The 17,319-nt window shown below is 36.8% G+C and overlaps 1 protein-coding gene across 4 annotated transcripts in view; it reads right to left on the reverse strand.

Annotated features, from left to right (window-relative positions):
• blo (bloated) overlaps window positions 1-17,090 on the reverse strand; it is a 38,554-nt gene extending 21,464 nt beyond the window's left edge. For 2 of the 4 annotated variants that reach the window (XM_089469690.1, XM_018012048.2), the window contains exon 1: window positions 16,294-17,090. The gene's annotated coding sequence lies outside the window, so the exon portion shown is untranslated. Of the gene's footprint in view, window positions 1-77; window positions 241-289; window positions 906-16,293 lie in introns of those variants that run through there. The other 2 variants (XM_089469689.1, XM_089469688.1) reach the window with 2 other exon arrangements.
• Window positions 17,091-17,319: the final 229 nt, after the last annotated feature.

The raw sequence follows: 17,319 nt of genomic DNA on the forward strand, positions 1-17,319 counted from the left end.
AATAGAAGAAGAAAAAAAAACATATCTCAACATGAAGTTCTTAATGCAATTCGCTTTCTGGTTTTAGTTCGTATTACTTGTTGAGTTGTTTTTGTTTGGTTTTGAAAGCCTGGTTAGACGCGAGCTCGTTTAGTATTGTTTTGTTGGGTTTGGTTGTTGGTTAAATCAACTTTTTACTTGCTTTATTAATGGCCAACTCACATGTGGCCTAGTGGCCAGCGAAAGTGTTATTAAAATTAAATCAAAGCTTTAGTTTCGATAGACGAAAAAGTGGCAACAAAAAGTTTACCTCAATCTATTTTTGGTTAACAAGAGATTTTGTATGCCGGCAACACACGACGCAATAAACCGCCAAGAAATTAGAAACGAAAACAAGTACAAAAAAACAAAAATAATATAAAATAAGAGAAACAGAAAAAAAAAAGCAACCTAAACCTGACAGTGAAAAGAATAATTGCCAATTAATAAAAAGCCAATGACTCTGTAGACGAATCCGCGTTACCCTAACCGCCCCCAACCGGGGCGTGGGGGCGTGCGACACGAAGTGGCCAAAGCGAATCAAGTTTGTTTTGCGTTATGCTCGTTAGCCGAGGCACACACACACACACACACAAACATAAAACCCACAAAACAAAATCAACAACAACAACAATCACAAGAATATGTACATCATGAGGGTGTTTGGGTCTGTCTGCACACGATATATGGCATATATAATTCGAAGCTCGCCTTTGTCATTGTCACTGAACGGAATGGAGTTTGAGTGAGTGGAGCGAATATCAATACAAAAGCGGATGTCGGGTAGCCAGACCGACTGCCCAACAATTTGGGTGTGTCCTCCAGCTAAATATAACAACAACAGCAACAACAACAGCAACAAGAATATATGTTGATTGCGATTAAGCAAACGCGATAATATTCATATTTGAATACGAGTCGAGCAAACTCTATTTAAACAATGCATTCGCCCCGAGGACTTTGATTGCAACTGGCCCCGCTCACTGCTAAGCAGGCGCAGCCAATGAGCATCCACTTAGTTTCTCTGTGTGTGCCAGTCCAGTCCAGTCCAGGGCACCACTGGCTGCCATCACAGACACGCACCCACCCAAAACGCCAACGCGCAGCAGCGCGATGTAATGGGTAGAAAATGCATGCCCATTATGGCACCTGGTCAGAGGCCGCGTCGCAATCATAGCCCCAAAAGCCGCACTCGGAGAGCGCTTAGACCCAGACCCAGACCTACAATTGTAGCGACTGGCCAGTGCTCGCTCATTCACTTACTGGCTTACTTACAGACAGGACAGCTTTCCACTCTAACAAGCACACACACGCACACATACACAGAGAGAGAGAGAACACACCACAGGCTAAAGTCAATCGAGCGACTAGACATCAATGGCGACGGCGTATGATCATGACTAGAACGTCTGGCTGCCCAGGCAGTTGCATTGCTGTGCGTACACTGAGAGAAACTAACTATCCATTTAATTTTTTAAATATGCTCAAATAAACTGAATAGACATTAAGTTGGATTTAGCAATACAAAATATTCATTTAAAAGGTTAAGAGAATAGAAGATATATTAAATAAACTACAAATTCAGTCAAACTAAACTAAATTCATGCTAAAAATATAATATTATTATTTTATTTTTTTTTTTTTTTAGTTTTCTTTATTAAAACATTTAACTGATTTTAATTTTTTTTTCTTTTTTATTTATTTATTTTTTTTTTTTTTTTTGTAAGTAGGTAACTAATTTTTTTTTTATTACAAAATATAAAACTTATTGTAAAATAAATACTTTTTTTAGGTAAATACATAAGAACAAATTGATTAAATAATTTTATTTTAAGCTAAATATATTTTTTCAATAAATATATTAATTGTTAAATAAGTAAATAAAACTAATGAAAAAAAAAATTGTTTTTTTCAAAAAGTTAAATAAATAAATATTGTAAAATTAATAAATTAGTTCTAAATAAATAAATAATTTTTATTTTCTTAACTTTTATAGCTATGAATTAAAAACTAAAATAATGTGTGAAATATGTAACTTAATTTTAATGTAATTTAATTTTTTATTAAGCAACTAATTTTATTTATTTTTTTAATTAACAATTTTAAAAAAAAATTTTTATTTAAGAACTAAAGCATGTTATTTCAGAAACAAAATATTTTAAATAAGTGAGGTGAATAAATAGTTTATATTATAATTACGAAATGAATAATATAAATACATTTATTCTATAAAAAAAAATAATAATTTTGATTATAAAAAATGTATTATAAAATAATGATTTTAATTAGGTAAAAGTCTGAAAATACACGAATTATAGTAATTGAAATTAAAGAGTTAAAAATAAAAACAATGTCTTACAACTTAAGCACTTTACTTGGCGCTAATTTTAGAGGCATTTAAATCAATTACAAGATTTACAGCTGAATTAAATTTGAATTTGAGTCAAGTCACAAACAATTTCGTTTCGCTGAGTGTACGCAAAACGCTTGAAGCTGCCAATAAAAATGCTTTACCATATAATTTGAGTGGCGATGCGTGCGCTGCGCTGCGCCGCACAGCGCTGGCCGCAGCGACGCAACGGCGCAGCGACTGACGTTGATGGGAAGCTGACTAGTCAGCCTGGACACCGACGACTGTGTGCAGAAGTAGAACCCACTAGCAGCAGGTCGGGGCCCAGATGCCGATGTCGATGCTACGATGCTACAATGCCGATGCCGATGCCGATTGCTGCGCGTTGATTGCGCCATGAACGTGATTTGTTTGTAAACACGCATTATTAAGGTGTAATAAACATAAAATTTGTAGCGCTTCGAAGCGTAGGAGCTAACCTGTGCGACGTCCTCGCAGCGAGTAAATATATAAATATGAATAGATAGTATATATATATATATATGTATGTATATTCATGGGGGATTCAATTAAACAACTTTGCTGAATGCAATTTGACTCAAATTTTTGCAATTGCGTAGTGTGTAGCTAATTTCACACAAATTATTTCAAATTATACTCAGAAACAAACATTCAGCAGGCAGTTGGAGTTGGAGTTGAGATAGAAGTGGAAGTGGAAGTGGATGTGGTTTGGGGCGCTGTAATGACTCTGAACTTGAACTTTGACACGGCGAATGAGGCAGAGAAAGACAATCAGTAAGCAGTAATGATGGCCTAGGCACGGCCCAGGCGCTGCTGCCCCCGCTGGGCCGGCGAGCGTGTCAAGTGAAACCAAAAGTGCGGCCGAAGAATCCGAGACGAACTCCGGATCCAAGTCTGAGGCAAAGGCAAACAACGCGTTCGCCCACTTTGCGTGTGTTCTCTCAGCGCCAGCCGCTGACCTTTGGAATGGGGGATCAGGCTCAACTTGAGCTTGAGCTACAGGCAACGGGCAACAGGCAACAGGCAACAGGCAATGGGCAATGGGCGATGGGCAAACAAACGGCTAACAGAAATTGAGTCTGTCTAAAAGCCATGTCGAAGCCGAAGTGAAAATGAAGGTGTAGTCCAATTTGTAAGTATGGCCAAGCCCCAAGGCGAACAGCAGCAGAACGTCGAACGTCGTCCAGGCCGACGTCAAAGTTATGCAAAGACCAAGAGAGCTCTCTGGAGCTCTGTTGCTCTGCAGCTGGAACCTCTCTCTCTCTCTCTGCCTGCCTTCCGACTGCATTTTTCCATGCGTGCCGCCTTTTGCTTTGTTGGTGGCGCTCGCAGCGACGTCGCTGCTGCTGCGACGGCTGCAGCAACGTCCATTTGCCGACTTGGCAAATACTTAATTGCATTTCGATATCTATGCTCAGGCATCTGTGAGTGGATGCCGCATCGAGCTCAATACCTCAGACAGCCAGACAGAGGCATTTCCAGACACAAAGACGAACGCTGTGTGCTGAGCTGCTTGTCGGCGACAGCCGAGCTGAAGCAGAGGTAGAAGAAGAAGAAGAAAGAGCAGCAGCAGCAGCAGCAGAAGTCTCTGTCTCTATTTTTTATTTATTTTCTTTTTCCCTTTTCCCCCTTTTTTTGTTGCATTTTCGATTTTTACAACTAAATTCCCTTGTTGCATGCGCTGCACACAAAAGAAATTAGTAATTGCTACTTGCCATTTGGAGAGCCATATTGCATAGCTGAGCTGAACCGAATACATTTACTATACTTTTCTAATGCTAACCAAGCACCCACACACAAACACACACACACACACACACAGAGTTAGCTCGCTGGCCAATGCCAACTTCACTAAGTTCGTCTCATATCCGTTCGCATATTGTTCGTCATCGTTTTGTTTGGCTGCCCCGTTGATGGCCGGCCGTCAATCTCAGCATCGTCGTGCCCCACTTTGCCCCGCCACGCCCCCTTGCTGCGGAGCTCCCTTGTTCACATTGTGCTCGAGCACGCTGTCATTTTCACGCTTTGTTAGCTCACTAAACTGTAGCTCAAAAGTCCGTCTAGGAAACGCTTGTATTTATGACTACATATTTCACTTTATTATGTATGTTAGAAGGTTAATCTCTGTGGCATTACATTGCAACTTTTTTTCTTCTTCTTCTTCTTTTCTTTTCCTCGCTGGGCGCCTTTGTGGCAATTTCTTTGGCTTGTCTATATATTCGTATCAGCTTTGCATTTAATAAACAAGTGTCTGTATCTGTGTGTGTGTGTGTGTGCCGGAGTGTATCGGCTATTCGGCGTTTTTGATGAGAAATGTAAATCAATTTCTTATTTAATGGCAAACTGCCAGTGATTAATGTGGCTCTTAACTCTCAACTGCTCCCAGCGGGCACACAAATTTGGACTACACAAATTTCACTTTTCGAATTTATAATACAATAATTAACCCAGAGAGTATCAATAGCTAGATGGGCAAAAACAATATTTGATGATGAAAAAGAAGTATCGACTCAGAGAGCTGCTGAAGCTTGAATACCCTAGCGGAAATCGTAAAAGTTGGAGTGAAAAAGTATTCAAATTAATAGTTATTCTATATATGTATATATATATTATAATATTTACTATACATTTTGATGGCATAAATTCTTTGAAAGTGTCAATTTGGGGCATATTAAAAATAGAAAGGGGCGTGGCGTGGTTCATAGAATATAAATATTCTTGATTTAGCAATATCAGCAATGGCATCAACGTTGCATATATCTATATCGATCTATAGCTTCTCTCTGTTCATTCGCTAGTTTGTCTTTGCTTATGATGATATTGATCTAGAGCAGCACGTATTTCACATTTATGCAAATACTACGTATAAAATGTTGGTATATTGATAGACTTAAAGCATAAATATATTCAGAGTTCTTCAGTTTTAGGGTATCTAAAAATCGCAACAAGAAAAAAATATACATATAACAATAATTATAAAATAAATACATACATAATTTCTAACAAAAATTTGATTATTTTTCTTTACACCAAACGCTATACCAATATATTTATATACATATACGAAACTTATTAAACCATCCTCGTTTGCGTATACCGCTTAGCTTAAATAAATACTTGATTACTGCTGAATGGAATCAGCATGACAAAAACAGCAATTAAACTGATTTCCCTACAAATTGAATACCCATTAAGATCATATCTCTTATGGCTATACATAATTAATAACTTAGTGATAATACCCTATAGAGTATATGCGCTTGACTGCTGCTGTGCCATTTCTCACGTGTCACAGTTTGCTGGCTGACTTTTAACCTGTGCAGAAATCAATTAGGTACCGTATCGAACAAGAAACACATAGACTCACACACACACTCGCACACATTTGCCAAATAGCGATCGATCATCAGCGTACAAAATGAGCGTCATAAGGCTGACTGCTGCGTTTGGCCCTTGATTGTTCGTTCAGTGAGTTTTCAAACTGTTTTCGAATTTATCAATTAAATGAATCGAGCAGCGAGAATTGTGCGCAATTACCGAGTAAATAGCAAATGAGCCGCGTTCGTTGCCTAAGTCTTTCGATTAGTTTGCTGGCTGCGAGCCAAGTTCGTTGCCTAAGTCTTTTGATTCAATTTCTAGTTATGAGCGTCGATTGTTGCCAAAGCATTTTCTTTTCGTTTCGTTTTCGTTTCATTTCGTTTTCCACCCAACAATTCTCGCTGAGAGGCTGCACGAAATTTTGATAGCTCCTTGGTGTCAGTTTCTTTTTTTGTTTTCTTTTTTTTTTTTTTTTTTTTTGTATATTTTTTCGGTTGCATCTTTCCAGCTTCAGTCGAACATTTCCGGCAACGTTGACGGTGGCAAAGGTCAGCGACGAAAAACGGCGAATCGGCAATTGGCACCCAGGCGTGCTGCATGTTGCATGCTGTCTGCCTGGCTGCCACGCTGCTGCCATGCAACAGCTCCACAGTGGGAAAAAGGGCGCTAGACATGCAATATTTTGCCTCTTCTTTGGGTCTCTGGCACAGCAACTCATAATCGAATGTTGCATGCGAACTGTGCGACCGAGCATCTTCCGTCTTGCATAAGCCACAACGCAGTTTCACTTTTTCTGTTTTACTTTTTTTCCCCCTATTATCTATACCAAATGTCGCTGCCGGGGTAATTAAAGCCATTGGGCTAGCGGCAGCAGCGGTTGGAGCATAATTTATGCAAATTTCTGCTGAAATCTGGAGGCTAATTATTAGCTGCCAGCTATGGGAGATGCGATGTGATTTGATTTAATTTCACTTGATTGATAGAAATGCAAAAGTCGAACGATATGTGTATGCATATATAAATATATTGGCATGCGAGCATCGCGTAATATACTTTTTGATTGATGGAAGTATTTTAATAAAATTTCAAATTTCAATAATTGAGGGATGAGTTCATCTGTGTGTGCGGCATACCAATTTGTATATATAGAATGTATATATGTGCATATATATTTTAATTTATAAGTACGTGAATACTTTAATAATGTAATATTTGATTGATAAAAATGCTGTCCAAATATCGTAAATTTTTTGAAGTCCGAGTTGACCGAGTTCCAAGTTCATTCATATGCCAGGCAGCTCAGCATGAATGAAACAATAATAATAATAATAATAAAATAAATTAAAAATTAAAGAAAATATGTATTTTATTATTATATATAAAATAATATGTTCTTAGGATTCTTTATAAATTTTTACTTGATTCTTAAGTCTAACAATTAAATATCTCTGATCTGTCCAGCAATGCTATGGAAATTCCCATTAAAATAAAAAAGCTTGCAATTCTAATCAATATTACTCTGTAAAATATAACGTATTTACTTTTTATCCCTTCTTTCCTTATTCACTATTAATATAAATTCTTCTCCAAGTACATACATACAGCTCTATTTATTCTAAAAATGCCCGATTTTTAGTGCATCTCTCCATAAGCAACTAAAACACATCTGACTTTTGCCGATCTCTTCCTTTATGCAATCAACATTTTCATTTTGAAGGGGAAAAATTAAAAATACTCTGTTTTTTGTAATTTTTATTATATATTCATATATATTATACGTGACTATTTCGTTATACAACTTTTGATTGATAGAAATGCAAAGTCAGTTGGAATTCGACATCAATTTCAATAACGCAATTTGGTATCATAAGCAGCCGCAACTTGAGCTGATTGCGAGCCGAGCGGACTTCATTAATATGCTAAACAGTTGGCCACATATCGAATATATACTAAAGGTACGTGAATGTCTCATGAAATATATATACTTTTTTTTGATTGATGAAAATGCAAAGTCGCTTCACGAAAATTTCGAAATTTCAATATCGTAAACAAAATATTGAGAGCAGACGCGTCTGCAGCTGATCGAAAGACGAGTTCATTGATATGCCATACTGTTTCGGCAGATCTCGTCAAATGTTGTTGACCGCAACGACTGGGCGGCATACAAAGCAGTCGGCCGAAGGGGAGGGGCATCAGGGGTGAGGGTAACCATCGTTTGGGTGACTCAATTTCGACATTATATTTATTGCTCGATATATATACATATATATATATAAATTGGGTAATGCGCATAATGGCAGTCAGTCCAAAAATAATTTGGCCCCATTGCAGCAGCAGCAGCAGCAGCAACAGCAGCAGCAACGGCTGTATTATGAAATGCGTTACAAATCTTTCTTTCTTTCACATTTTTTGCCAATTGATAAGGGGCCCATTATCGTTAGCGGCAAATGAACTGGGAAACAGGCGGCACAATGCGTGACCGTAATCGCTCCAGTTTCCCCACTCTCATTTGTATGCATGAATCTCTATTTGTGCGATTCGCCGTCATCAAATGTCACCCACAGTCAAAACCAGATGACATCACATCGCTCAACTATTATTATCCAAAAGAAAAAGAATAATATATAATAATAAAAAAAAAAATAAGTCCGACTAGACAAAGAGAAATTTGCTGGAATTTCGTTATGGAAGTCGCAGCCAGACGCAGTTCTTGGAACTTCATAATTGGCTCGAGCGAGACAGAGATGAAAGCTAAGCAGGCCCAGCGGCCAGTCGACTGGCAGTCAATACATCAATTTAATGACTTCATTGAAAGCATTTTCGGCCAGCATCATCATGCACGCCCCAAATATTCATTTTTGGCTCGATCCATTCAGCCACACATAGAGCTTGACGCCATCGAATTGTGTGCCAATTAAGAGACTGTGTGGCAGAAATACCCTCTTTGCTTATCTGATTGCAAAGAGCCAATCAAAGTGGCAGAAACTATATGGTATATAAATTTTCATTGGGATTTAGGCTTCTTTTGAGAGGTTCTCAAACGAACCTCTCTAGCGGCTGCCTGTTAAGGACTCTCTTTGAAGTTTTTTGCAGGGCAAATCAATGCAAAGTCTGAACAAGCTAACTAAAGGAGTTGAAGATCTTAAGAAACTAAAATTTCTCTTTAGCTTTCTGGCTCTTTTTCAGAAATGCTAAATGAACCACTCTAGCAGCGAAAAATTTTTAAAAATTTTATTTATTTATTCTTTTATTAAGTCTAAATAACAACTTAAAGCCAGAGCAAGAAAGGCCTTCAGGCAGATCTTTAGGAATAAAAGTGTTGCTTAACTTTTAGAAAATGCTGTTAATGCAGCTGATCGAGAGTACTTTAATTAATCACTGTTCGGCTCACTCTCTACAGCTGCTATGCAGAGTATATCAAGGCGGAACTAAAGAAATCTTCATAAGAGAGAAGCAAATGTGTGGTAGATTTAATTTCCGAATGACTTTACACTTATTGTCAGAGTTGTCTAATAATAACGAAATAAGAAAGACCAGAGAAAGAGCCCAACATTCCAGGAAAAATCATTCAGCTAAGAGTAACTTTCGTTTGCCTCTACTTAAATTTTCAAAGATCTCAGTATATACTATACTGTACTCCATCCCCAAAATGTGATGTTTTTACACCCACTCTCTCTCTCTTTTTCCCTCTCCTACCCACCTCCACTGGGTACTTCAGTACTTCAATACAACAAGAATTTCCAGATGAAGACTTACACTTACTTACACATATCATTCTTTTTTTCAGTGCACATTAGCCCTGATTAACTCTGGAAATCTATAATTGACTGCGCCTGCTCTTTCTCTATATACCTCTACGCTCTTCCCACTACTTCACACTAACAGACTCTTCCTCTCTACCCCCATCCCACAGGGTATATCAGTGCTTTGTCCAAAAAACTGAAATCGGTTAAGTGGCGTTCCCAGGGCGTCGTATTGCAGCAAATCAACGTTTGCCCCCGCCTGCCACCTGCCAATGCCACTGGCGACACTTGACACCTGATACACCTGAGCCACTCTTGGGCCAGCGACAATGCGGGAGGAGGTCAATTGAGAGAAGAAAGAGAAGAAAAATAAAAAGTTAAGCTGTTAAGTGCTTCAGTTATGATTATAATTTGCCCAGCCACTAATTGGATCTTTTTTACAAGTATTGTATGTGTATGTGTGTGTGTGTTTAACTTCCGCACATGCTTTGTGAAGTGTCAAATGCTATTTACCGTTCACAATTGACCGATCAACTTCCGCTCAGCGTGCTCAACGTGGCTCAATGCCAGCCCATTTGTCCATTACAAATGAAAACGCGACCAGGTTAAACAATTTGTTAAATAGCAGTCGACCCCATTAAATCAACAGCTAGTCTTAACGCTGCCTTTCAGGCCGCCTCAGCAATCACAAATCACACAGAGACAGAGAGAGAGAAAGAGACAGAGACATACAGACAACATTGCGATTACGCCATTTGGAAGATATTGTGCGCTTGTTCGATTTTTTTTTTTTTTTTTTTTTTTTTTTTTTTTGTTACCCTGCAGTCAGTGCATGTGGGCTAAGCAGGTATACTGCGGTCGAAACTACTTTTGTGCATAACAGGCAGATGCTGACAAAACTTGGCCTATATAGACTTTTAGGCTGAGTTTTATGTGCATTTAGATACGAGTTTATTAATGAATTAATTATAATTAAATTTATAAAAAGATTCAATAAACTTTTATGATAGAATATAAAAAGAAATATGTATATAGCACTAGACTAAACAGCATAAATAGCCTTTTAGACACAATCAGCATTTTAGAGCTAAATGCGCTAAATGGAGTCCCAACAAATTGAACTTTAATCAATATCAGTTAAATACATAAATGGCCTAAATCAAACAAATTAAACTCATACTTGTCATCTAAAAATAGTTAATTTGTCACATTTCTGAAGACGGTTTTTAGCAACACTGAGTATACGAAAGTTCTCTGCATTTGTCAAATGAGTTACATGTAAATACAGCTTAAGAACAAAAGAAACAATTTAGATCATTTTCAAATATTAAAAATATATATAAACTAATATTCTACATTTGTTTTTAATAGAATTATGGCTCTGCTAAATACATTATCTTGCAGTTTAATTACATGCTTTTACATTTCGAAAAGTAGAGGGGAATGTTTTGAATTGAAAATATTGAAGTCTTTTAACGTTCGTAAATGATTAGAAACAGCCGGACTATGGTACTACCTATAGAATATGTCTATTAAGCCTAGCCTATCTGTCTAGTCATACTACTTACATTTACCATTTCATTTTCATTATCATACAATTCCAGGGTATCCCCTCGTCCACACACTTTCCGTTCAGTCCCTCTCTTTGATTTTGATTTTTGGTCTTGTGTTTGATGTTTTGTGCCCCGTGGGCAATTAAAGGTGCACCATGCGAAAGTGAATGTTGCCCGCTTTTGTTGACCCGATGCGCCGCGTGGCGTTCGACTGGTATTAGGTAAGGTCACTCACTCACTCGCTCAGTCAGTCAGTCAGTGGGGAAGGCGCATTCATTAGCAGCCTATATACAAGACACTAAAAGCCAGTCAGCATTGCCAATTTGTTTATATTTGTTTCTGCTTTACAGTCGCAGCTCTCAAAGAGCTATACAATTGCATGGCTAAGACTTTTCAAGTGTATTTAGCTCGAACAGTGTTAATCACCCTGCGGCACATTTGTTGAAGACGAAAAAAAAAACACACACACACACATTTCGTAGGTGCTAAATGGCCGACACACAATTTACGTACAGTGAGTCAAAAAGGCACGGGGCAGGAAGCAAACAAAATAAAAATAATAAAAATAACAAAATATCAGAGAAAAAATCACAAATGAAATTTTGAAGTCGCTGCTGCTGCTGGTGCTGCCTTTTGCATTAAAACAAATCATCCTTGACGCATGCACACCAAAAACGGCAGCCAGAAAAAAAAAAAAAAAAACATGCAACCCAGCTTCCAAAACAGAGAGAAAAAACGAAACCAGCCGTAGGACTGCGTACAAGGCAAGGCTCTACACCATTTTTGGCAACATCAACACAAAAAACAAAAAGCTGTTTTTTCGAGAATTTTCAATTTGTTGTGCGTGTGTGTGTGAGTGAGTGTGTGTGTGTTTCGCTGTTGCACAGGTTCCTTTTTAAATTGACGTTTATTTCCAGACACAAAAGACGCTTTGCTGCGCAACTTTCGAAAGTTTTAATGAGCACGAAAAAAAACGAAAAAAAAAATACAAAATTTTGTGCGTCGATTTAATTTTTTTTTATTTTTTGGCAAAGCATTTGAAGCAAACAGGCCAAAAGATACGAACGGAGCTGCGGAGTTAAAAGAGAAGAGGATTTTAGCCAGTTCGAAGACACCTACACACACATACACACACACACATGCGCTACTTACATGCAGTCCGCAGCATGACGTCATTGGCATTGGCATTGAACTGAAGGTGAAGATCGTTTGGAAACAAGTTCAAAATGCGCCCACATACAGAACGCAGCTATAAAATGTTTATGCATATGTAAGTATATATTTATATATATACATATATACACTCTTATATAGTCTTCATCCTTGCTTAATATTTCCATAGTATAAACGGGCGAGCTACATAATTGGAGTAAGCTGGACATAGGTTCGATAGCGTCAACAAATCCAAGAGCACAACAATTACGACTTTGGTATTCTGCACAGCTGGCAGATCGAGGAACCAGTTCACGTTCTTGCACAACATTTGGAGTTTCGTTGGCTTCTGTTTTCCATCCATTTCGAATCATAAGAAATATAATAAGTTTCTTTGCACAAATTTACAATTTCTCGTTTACGTCAACTTTCTCGTAGAGCAAATAAATATAAATCGTTAGGGCTGTAAATCTAAAATGGAGAAATCTCCCAAAGAGTTCTAGATCGTTTAGATAGAGTTTTATATGTATATGCACATTTATATTTAACAAATTACATATGTATATTCCCCTTTTTTTACACAAAATTTTTGCGCTTTTGGCAAAAATACATAAACAAATCAAATATTCCCAATCGAATTTAAAATCGCAAATTTATGTGATATTTAAAGTAAAGTTTTTTTTTTTTTTAATTCTGATTTTTAATCACATTTGCAATGCTAATTTGATGTGGAACTCTTAGAACTGAAATGCGAACCGATAATGGCAGCATAGACTAATTTTTTAAGGTGGAAATGAATATGAATGAAAGAAACATTTAAGAACTTTGTGGTTGGGCGAATCTGACTGCATAATACTTGATCAATTTATAAAAAAGTCAATAATTGAATATTTGTAAGCCCCGAATGCGAAGTTTTGCGAACTCGTAAGGTTTAGAAACTGGCAGAACGGCCTATAAAATTTTAGTATTCGAAGTTTTAAAATGATCGCAATTTGAATTGATTTGCCATGCGTAGCTATTTAAGTTAAATATTTAAAATCTATATCATGTTTCCTGTTTCTAGCTAAAATAAGAATCAAGTTCTAATGGGAATTTTATTAAAGACCTTATGGTAACCCACTAGCGCGCACTGGCGGTCCAACAGATTCAACTCAACTCAAACCCAATCAACTCTTCTCCCTCAGTGAACGAGCATCAAAACACGACGATGCTCTTAAAAAGGGCATATCATCTATTTCCTGTTTGGACTGCCTCCATTAAGTCTCAAGTTCTGTTAGGACTTCTATAAAAGACCATACAGCACGACCTAATGGACACATCAACTATTTTCACTCGTTGAGCGAGCATCAAAACACGCCCATGCCCTTAGAAAGACTTAGTCGTTGAAACTTTCACTTCAAAAAAGTTTACAGCTGTAAAGAAATATCGAAATTCACATTATAAATTTATAGATTGCATTGTAAGGCCTTCAGAATTCTATTTCCGTTTCGTGTGCGACGTGAGACGAGAGTTTCCAGCTCTCGTCTGGAATTATCATCGGAATGATCATTCGGGCAAACACGAGAAACATCATAATGATAACTAAGATTTTTTATTCACATTATAATTGGTTATTAATTTGCATCTGAAATTCAAAGCAATCGCCGCAACACACACACACACACACACACACAGACAACAAACAGCTTCAAGTCGACAGCTTAGAGAGGTCGCATATTTATGAACTTACAAATGTTAAATTGCCAATAGTTTTTGTGTTGAAATCGAAAGAAAGTCTTGGCTCTTTGAGCTATGAATTACTTTAAGCCAAGAGCAACAAGTAAGAAAGCTCTAGTCGAGACTGCTCGACTACGAGATCCCCTGAACCCTTGGAGCAATAGATATTTCAATAATTTTTCGCGTCTTTCAGCTTACACAAGAAACACGCACACACACACACACACAGGCATACATACACGCATACAGACACAAACTCACATACATACACATACACATGCACACACACATACACAACACAAGCACCCACGCATAAACACGCATGGGCTGCAGTGAGCGCTTACTATGAGAACTTAATGGCTTAATAACTTTTGTGGACGTACGATCTTCATGAAACTTTTAGATTACGATTATAACATGGATATGCATGTAATTGCCAAAGCACAAGTCTCTAATATTTGAAATGCGCTTTTTACAAAAGTGAGGGTGAGGGGGTGAATTTAAGGGTGGGGGTAAATTTTAACAAAAACCGAAATTGTATAAATTGCATGTAAGCATACATTAAAAATTTGGAGACTCTAGCAATAAAGGTGTAGAAGATATAATTTTATAACTGGTTTTCGAAAAGGTTTTTTATCGATAAAAAAAGATCGGGATGAGCTATCGATTTTTAATGATAAACTTGATATGCGCGCTGTAATTACGGACATTTTAAAAAAAATTTGAAGTCTCTAGCTCTTATATCTTCTGAAATCGACGCGTTCATACATACGGACAGACGGACAGACGGACAGACGGACAGACGGACGGACGGACAGACGGACAGACGGACAGACAGACGGACAGGGCCAAATCAACTCAGCTCGTCGCCCTGATCAAAAATATATATACTTTGTGGGGTCTGCCACGCCTCCTTCTGCCTGTTACATACATTTCAACAAAACCATTATACCCTGATTTCCCATTGAAAATGGGTTCAGGGTATAAAAAGTGCTAGCCAAAAGGGTAACAGTTCAATTTATTTGTGCTCCATTTAGGGCAAATGTGTTTAGAACTATTAATCAGCTAGCTGTTTTTATTTCAACAATTGCCAAATGAGTCAGAAACGTGTGTCTACCACTCATAACAATGCGTTGGCTGCGAATGCACTGAGCGAAAACAGTATATATATATGAAAATTCGAATTTCCTTAAAGTTAGAATTGAAGACAAATTTTAATTGATATCAGCAATCATAGAAATTTATAATAAATTCTAAATAGGCATTAGACATTCTTATGGTCTCAACGTTTGACATTATTAAAAAAAAAAAAAAAAAAAAAAAAAAAAAAAAAAAAAAAAAAAAAAAAAAAAAAAAAAAAAAAAAAAAAATAAGTAATTTATCGAATTATAATTTTAAAAATAAAACAGAAAAAAATAAAAAAAAAATTGATACATAAAATAATAATGTAAACAAAAAATTATAAAATAAACTTCAACTTCAAATTGCAAAATTTATATTATTTAATTAAAATTTAATTTAAATAATTTTATAAATTTTTTAAAATGTATATGTTTTATAATGAAAGTGTTTTAAAATAATATTAATTATTTTATTTAACGTAAGTGTTTTAAAATAATTTTAATTTATACGAGCTCAAATTATGCATTTTTCAAATTGAATTAATAATTTTTTAAGCGACCAGCTGATTAAAATCAACAATCAATCAAATTTTACAAACTTAATTCATTCTTTTTTTTTGCATTTATATGAATTTTTTGTTCTTTTTTTTTTGGTTTTTAGTTAAACACGTTAGGGCTGTCATATTGGAATGCCTCCTCGAAGCAACTGTATGCTAATCAAATTTCCTGCATATTATCTTAAAATACATATCAAGAATTTAAACTCCTGCAATAAGCAGCACTCATTCTTATTGGAATGCTTATTGGAATTCTAGTCAGGCTCAGAGCAGAAATATTTTCAATCAGACTTTGCTTGGCCTTTTCGACAAGTGTAGCTACATCCACCCACCCACACACGCACACTCGCTCACACACACACAGAGCTGGTATCTGTGTAATTGGAACAAACTTTAAGAATATTTTAGTGTCATAAAAAATCGAGATTTAAGATAAGAAATTGCACGAAACAGCGATCAGAATAATTCAGAAAAAGAAATAAAAATCTCTCGTTTTTTTAACGTTATTTCCTTCTTGTTTTTATTTTTAATTTTTAATTATTTAGTATAGCTACGATTAGATTTGTTTTAATAATTTCAATTGGTTACAAAAAAGTACAAGCGTTACAGAGTCAGAAATTTTATTGTTTGCAAGTCGAGTTTAGCGTAGCTCTACTGTAGTTCATTTGGATGCCTTGGAAAGCCCACGTTAAATAGTATTTGTGACAATTGTATTTACAATTCTATTGCAGCGAAGCGACTCACCTCATCAAATTGCGGCTAAAAGCGTTTTGCGCAGTTCTAATTACACTAGTTGTTGTTGCTGTTGTTGTTATTGTCGTTGGTTGTTGTTATTTGAGTTGCTGTTGTTTGTTGTTGCTGATGATGAATAAACAAATTGTTACACTTGTTGAGGCGAGTGTAGTTCGATCTTCTTTTGAAATCGCTTTGCAAATGCACATCAAATTCTTAATTAGTCACACACACACAGATGAGAGACACCTGCACATACAGACACACACACACACACTCATACACATGCAGTCGTTGTTAAATGTTTGTTTTTTTTTTCTTTACCAAAAAATCGTTTGCACAATTTCAGCGAAAATTTATCACGATTTTGCTTTTTGCACTGCGCACAAAGTCGTTTGTTTTTTTTTTCTAATTTTTTTCTAATTTTATTTTATTTTTTCATCTTTTTCTATGTGTGTGGGTTGAGTGCAGTTGAATGGACGTGCCGATGGTCGTTGGCGATTGATCGCAAATATTCGAGAGAGTGCGAGAGAGATGCAATATTGATTTCCTAATTGCAATGCAAATGCAAGCGAGTTAGGGTTACCAGCTGTGCTGACCAGTTCGTATGTATATATATATCTACATATATGTATATATTAATCGTTGTCAATTTTGTATAACAAATCGCGCATCTTAAACGCGCGCGCTCACACACACACGCACACACACACGTTAAACCGAAAGAGAGCGAGCGAACGAGCGAGATTGGGTTCAGCCAGGTGAACGCCGTCACGTCTGAAAGTCGACTAAAGCTAAAAACTCGCACGATCCGCATTACAAGCTCAAAACTTTGCGTCGTGAGCGTCAAAGCTCAGCGTCTTGGAGCTTAATGAGCCGAGCTGGGGTAAGCAGCACAGAGCAACAGGTAGCCGGCATTTCTTTTACGCTCTCTCACTCTCCCTCTCTCTGCATTACTTGATCTTGCTCTCTGTGTCTCTTGCTCTCTTCGGCTTGATTTAAATGAAGGCAACTTGTGGCTGGCTGACTGGCTGGCTG

This window comes from Drosophila arizonae, chromosome 5, assembly GCF_054131065.1.
Source record: "Drosophila arizonae isolate 15081-1271.41 chromosome 5, UAZ_ARI_1.0, whole genome shotgun sequence".
Lineage (NCBI taxonomy): Eukaryota > Metazoa > Arthropoda > Insecta > Diptera > Drosophilidae > Drosophila > Drosophila arizonae.